The 6,829-nt window shown below is 32.1% G+C and overlaps 1 pseudogene; it reads left to right on the top strand.

Moving 5' to 3' along the window:
- Positions 1-2,082: 2,082 nt before the first annotated feature.
- Positions 2,083-5,550, top strand: LOC120172989 (annotated as a pseudogene).
- Positions 5,551-6,829: the final 1,279 nt, after the last annotated feature.

Genomic DNA, 6,829 nt, shown 5'->3' with positions numbered 1-6,829 from the left:
TTTGGGGTTATTCCAAAATTTTTATTTTTTAAAATATATATAATATTAATTTTTAAATAATTTTTTTAAATTATCAAATTGTGACACATGTCACTTAACGGAGGAAATTAACACTGTTGATGGCTCAAACACCTAAAGTGATAATGTTTGTAACTTTAGGATCGAGATGAGTCCAAAAATACTTTAGACACATATTCGTACAATGTGGTATAATTTAAACATTTATTTTATTTTTAAGTTTTATAAATATTTTTCTATTTAATAAAATTATTTGTTTATATGATAAAAAAAATTATTATAAAATATATTTTATTTACGTGCTTTAAAAGTTAAAATATTAAAAAATAATTAACAAAGTTGAAGAGTGAAATGGAGTAAAAAATGAATACATTTACATAAGTAGCATATTGGTAAACAAAAAGTAGGCCCAACTCAACCTTTCTGGCCGCTACATCGAAGATGGAGGCATCTAGCAGTTATTCCACTTTTGCGGTCGCATTCACCGACAGCTATTATTGCACTCTTTGGCCTTTGCAAATTAAAAACCAAATATGCCCTTTAATTATACAACACATCAAGATTATGCGTTTTAAACATTTATTTATGTACGAATTAAATGATATTAGTGATAAAATAATTATTGTTATTTTTTTAAGTTTTAAGTTTAAACATTATAAATATCAAGAATATATGTATTTAATGTCAAATAGTGAAGAATTATCTATGAATAAATATTATATTGTATTTATCTCAAATTAATATAAAAACATTTATTTATTCTTTCTAATTTACTGGAAAAATATTTAATATTATATTATTTTAAATAGTTTAAAGGGACTTAATAAAACAACATTCTATAGTTAATGACAGAGACAAACTACCCTTTGTCCCGAGGGTCACTGCTCCTATTTTTTATTATTAAAAAATATATGGGAAAATGTTAAATTAGGGCTCAAAATTTTATTTTATTTTTTATTTAGTCCCTCTCATTTTTTATGGTTAATTATACTTATCCCCTCATTTTTATGATAAATTATATTTTATCTCTTTAAGTTGAAATCCTAGTTTCGTCCCTAGTTAGGGGATCATTTATATACTTTAGTATTATGATTATGTTGTCATAAATTATACTTTACCATTTTTAAGTATATCTTAAGTATATCATTTTAAGTATAAATATATGATTTTATATTGAAAATCGAAACTTAAAAACTTAAAATAAAAATTTAAAGAATATAAAAATATAAAATTTTAGAGAGAGTGAAATTATATTATTAATAAAAAATATATACATTATAAAAAAATAAAACCTTTAGTTTTCTACTATGTACAAATTGATCATAACCCATACATTAGCAGATCCAAAAAATATTTTTTATGGTGGGCACACCACACACATATATTAATAACATAAGATTTTTAAAGGGGATTGATATAAATAAAATTTTAGGGTGGGCATCATTCGTGAAATAAGTAACTAATCGAATAAAACTCAGATTTCAGGGTGTGCATGAAAAATTTCAGGATAGGAACCATCAGTAAAATAAGTAACTAATAGAAAAAAATTTCAAATTTCAAGGTTGGCACTGTCCACCCTTACCAAGATGTGGCTCTGTCACTAACTATAATTAAGAATAAATATATGATTTTATATTAAAATCGAAACTTACACACTTAAAATTTTAAAAGTAACATTTTATGAGAATGTAAATTATATTATTAATAAAAAATATATAATTTATAAATTTTATATTATATATAAATGGATCTTAATCTATATATATTGAAAAGAAAAGGTCAAAAGCTTCACTAAATTCTCTGGAAAAATTATATAAGCATAATTATTCAAGAAAAGTGCAAAAACATCCAGAAGATCCGATTCTGAAAAGACAGAAAATAAAGTACTAGAAGGTTAGTTTAGTCCAAGCCCATCAAAAAGTGCCACGTAACATCACTTGAAATATAAAGAAAAATCTCTCCACGTGGCCGATCATCATTCCTCTCTCTTATTCAATAAACGTAAAGAAAATATTTTCCTTTTCCCTTTTTGATTTGGATTTTTATTTATTTTCCTCATTAAATTATCTCATTCCTCCTGCTATAAATCCCCTCCTCTTTTCTCTCGTTTAATTCAGTAAGAGTCATTATCTTCCTAACGCTATTGTTATCCGTTTCATCTTCTCTCGTTGGGGTTTTACGTTTTGCTCTGTTCTGCGCTGTTTTCTTTGGGTATTTGGTTTGATTGGATCCATCATGTCGAAGAGTATTCTGGTGACCGGTGGAGCCGGTTATATAGGAAGCCACACAGTGTTGCAGCTGCTTTTGGGCGGATGCAAAGTTGTCGTCGCTGATAACCTGGATAATTCATCGGCCGTTGCTATCAAAAGAGTCGAGGAACTCGCCGGTGAATGCGGCAGAAGTCTTTCTTTTCGCCAGGTTCGTTGAACAATTGAACTCGTCTAAATTTATTTTTTTCTTTAAACAAAAAAAGGAAGAGAAAAGGTGTTTCGAGGTGTAATTTGTAATATTTTAGTGGTGATTGCCGAGTTGGTTGCCAGAATAGGAACTGAGGAAGGCTTATTTAATTTCTATGCTTAAACTGCTAATTTGGAGTCTAATTGGTTTAACTTTGATTAACTTGAAGGCTTCCTAGATAATTAAATTGCTTTAACTGGCAACTCGGTCTGTTCTAAAATTCGGTGATTTTCAATTATTTTTAAATGAGAATTTGTTGGAATAATTGTGATTATTCGAATAGTTGAAGAATTCAGTGAGTTAATAATTTGATTAAACAGAGCTAATAATTGTTATTTTTTTCTTGTATTTTCTATTAAAAATATGTTTTCGCTCCTCCTCAATTTTAGTTCGTCCCTTAGTTTAATTAAGTTCGCCCTAACATAAAATCTTGCGTCTTTCCCTTTATATGGAACTGTATATGGACATAATTGTTCGAATCCCGATCTTCTAATAAGAAAAACTTTCACTTTTATCAGGCCACTTAATGAGTTTATATTAATAAATTTATATATATTAAAAGCCTATTTGGTATATTGAAGGGTCTCTATTGTTTGCTTTTGCTTCTCTTGGGAATAAAATGTTCATGGGAATTTGTCGGCTATGCCAATAATCAAATTCATCATGTGCTGTTGAATTATTATAACATTATTTGTGTTTAGTGTTCACAAAATATTTGTATCACTATATTGTATTATATTATTTATGCATCCAAGATTTGTTCTGACCATAAATCTGAGGTGGACCTAATGTATGAACATTTGCTTTTTACTGCAGGTGGACCTTCGGGATAGATCTGCACTGGAAAGGTTTTTGCTGAGATAAAGTACTGTGAGGAATCAATATGCAGTTTTTCTTTGCCTTTTCCTCTTGCCAAACCTTTAAGGTAAATAGTTACATGGTTGTATTGCAGGTTTGATGCTGTGATTCACTTCGCTGGACTAAAAGCAGTTGGTGAAAGCGTGGAGAAACCGTTACTCTATTATGACAACAATCTCATTGGGACAATCACCCTGTTGGAGGTCATGGCTGCTTATGGATGTAAAAATGTATTTCTCTTTACCCTCCTCTTGTATGATAGTTTTACAGCTAATAGTTATTACAAAATAAGTAAATAAATGCAGTTTCCAGCCTGCCGCTTCTTTGCATCAGCTAGGAAATTATTGACACTAGAGATAAAGAAAAGTAAACCCTGTTTTCTTCTCGATCAATTTAAAGGCTATGTTCTTAGATGTTCTTTTAACTGCAAGGATGACCCCTATGGATCCTAGAGTTTGCTTTAATATCCTTGTATAATTCAGTATGAATTGGATTGTCAATTTTTGTCCTGTAACTTGATCAATCTTCTAATTTAATACATTTCAGCTTGTGTTTTCATCGTCTGCTACTGTTTATGGCTGGCCAAAGGAGGTTTCATGTACAGAAGAGTTCCCCCTGGCTGCTGTGAACCCATATGGACGAACAAAGGTATGCAGCGAACCTTTCTTAAGTGCATACACTTTTGCATATGCCAGAAGCTGTATGAATAGTCATTACAATTTTACTAGTTTTGGTCATGAATCTCTTATGAGTTCTTAGGAATTTGTCAATTGATATTTTTTCTCATAGCATCATCTCTCGTATCTGACACGGTTGGTCTTTCAGCTTTTCATTGAAGAAATTTGTCGTGACATCCACCGTTCGGATCCCGAATGGAAGATCATACTTCTAAGATATTTTAATCCAGTTGGCGCACATCCTAGTGGCCATATTGGTGAGGATCCCAGGGATATTCCAAACAATCTCATGCCTTTTGTTCAACAAGTGGCTGTTGGGAGGCGACCAGCATTAACAGTGTTTGGAAATGATTATTCAACTAAGGATGGTACCGGGGTAAGCTTTTTATCCGTAACTTTCATATTCCAAATTGATCTCATCTCAGATTTCAGAATTTGTTTTCAACATTTGAAGCAATATGCTTTGGGAGTTGAGGTTATATTAGCTTTTGCATTTCTTTTTAAACTTAAACATCAAGTTATTGGGAAATTTAGATTCAAGGTTGTGATACCTTGTGACGAAAGGCTTGTTTCCTTTTTCAGGTACGTGATTATATCCACGTTCTCGATTTAGCAGATGGGCACATTGCTGCATTACGCAAATTATCTGATCCAAATATAGGTATCTTTTGTTTTCTTTCCTTCTTGTAATGTATTGAAACGCCTCAATTATTTTGGCTTATGGTAGAAGAAGAGCAGAGTCATATACTGAAATAGCTCTCTTAGGAAAATCGAATTGTCGTTGATCATATTAGCACTGGTGTTATAGGTTGTGAGGTCTACAACTTGGGAACAGGCAAAGGAACATCAGTTTTGGAGATGGTTGCTGCCTTTGAAAAGGCGTCCGGGAAGGTATTTGTTTCCTCGTTCGATCTTGTTTCATTATTCCTTGTTCCGTTCCATGTCACAGAGTGACTAGGACAACTATACTGAGCTAACAATGAAATTTTAACTTGCAATCAGAAAATACCTATCGTGATGGCCGGACGTCGACCTGGTGATGCCGAAATCGTGTATGCTTCGACCGAAAAGGCAGAGCGTGAATTGAATTGGAGGTAAGGCCATCGTACGTACGAAAAAAGTGCAGACATCTTAGTTCTTTTCTTTTTACCTCACCAATTCCCGCATTGATTGTTGCAGGGCGAAATACGGCATCGAAGAAATGTGCAGGGATCAGTGGAACTGGGCCAGCAAGAACCCTTATGGATATGGATCTCCCGAGTGAAACCGAGGGCCGAATACGCGGTGTTAGTCGTTGAACCACCATTCTTATAAAGGCACTGATGATACTAGATTCTTTTGTTTTATTGTTGACAGAATTATAGGGGAATTAAGATGAGAAGGAAGAAGACTTGCAGTTTAGGGTTTTGCTTAAATTGGTCAGAAGCCTTGTATTATACGTTACTAGCCATACTCTGTGGTATTTATAGCAATACGAGTAAATTGTGATATGAACATGAACTACAGATACGTGTAATGAAAATTCCTTCATTTTATTCTTCTATTATATTACAATATTCGTATTCAGAATGTCAAAGTGACGGTAACTCATTTTCGTCCAGGTTTTTTTTAGTATATATATAAGATATAGTATTTAGTTTTTTATAAAATTTTGAAAACATATATATGTGATATATAGATTTTTTTTTAATGTTTCGAAAACATATATATAGTTTTTAAAAAATATTTTGAAAATATATATAATATAGTTTTTGAAAATATTTAGAAAATATATATAATATATAATTTTTGAAAATATTTTTAAAACATTTTCATGTATTATGTTTTATTATTTATTATATTAATTTTTATTTTTTTATTTTTTTTATTTTTTTTTTTTATTTTGGTCCAAATAGGTTCAAGTCCAACAGTCCCAGTAGGAATCCAACCGGGCGGGCAAGCCTAATCCAGTAAACCGACCCGGCCAGGAGCCCAACACACCAACCCAACCCGAGTTCACCTTATCCAGTGAATTAGGGTTTCCAATTCAAGCAAAAACGTCGCACGATCCTGAGTTGTTGGATCTACAACCAATCCAACGGCCCAAAAGATAGATCGGTCTTAGGTTTTTCAAAAGCCCTCAACCGCCGTGGAGTTCAGTCGATTTGAAGAAACCATCCCCTAGTGGGAAATAACTTTTTCTAGCAACAACAACAATCAACCCAATAACGTAATTTCATAGGATTCAAAAACAACCAAAAGCATGCATTTCTATCCTAATGAAACTCTAAATCGAACGAAAAAAAAGACTATTAATGCTATAAATCCCTGCAAAAATGAAACAAAAAACACAAGGGATCGAAGCAAAAAGACTTGTAACTCTCAAACATAAACACAATAAAAAATTTTTTTTTATCTTGCTCGGCTTTTTCACTCACATGTTATGTTTGGTTGTTTGTTTTCTTTTGTTTTGACTCAAAAAATTACAAAAAGATGAGAAATCTAGGATTGAGGGGAGGGGTTTTTCGAAAGGTCTTTTCTAGATCTAGCCCTCCCCGAGGCTCTTTTGTAAAAACCAAAGTTATTTTTGAAGAGAAGTTGGAAAAAGCTTTCGAAAAGGAAAAAAATCATCGCCGATAAACGGCAATCGGCGAGGCGGCACACGACCAAATCTGGGTTCGTATGAACCCGGCTAAGTGTTCTTCATAAAATGAAGAACATGATGAACATGTTCAGAGAAAAAAGAAAAAGGGTTTTGATCGATTTGTGGGAAGAGGAAAATGGATTTTTGTTTATGAAATAATCATTACCGATAATGCCACGAACCTGAACAATAAGAT

This window comes from Hibiscus syriacus, unplaced genomic scaffold, assembly GCF_006381635.1.
Source record: "Hibiscus syriacus cultivar Baekdansim isolate YM2019G1 unplaced genomic scaffold, ASM638163v2 tig00111937_pilon, whole genome shotgun sequence".
Classification (NCBI taxonomy): domain Eukaryota; kingdom Viridiplantae; phylum Streptophyta; class Magnoliopsida; order Malvales; family Malvaceae; genus Hibiscus; species Hibiscus syriacus.
Note: the sequence above shows the minus strand (reverse complement) of the source record. Positions and strands in the feature narration are given on the sequence as shown.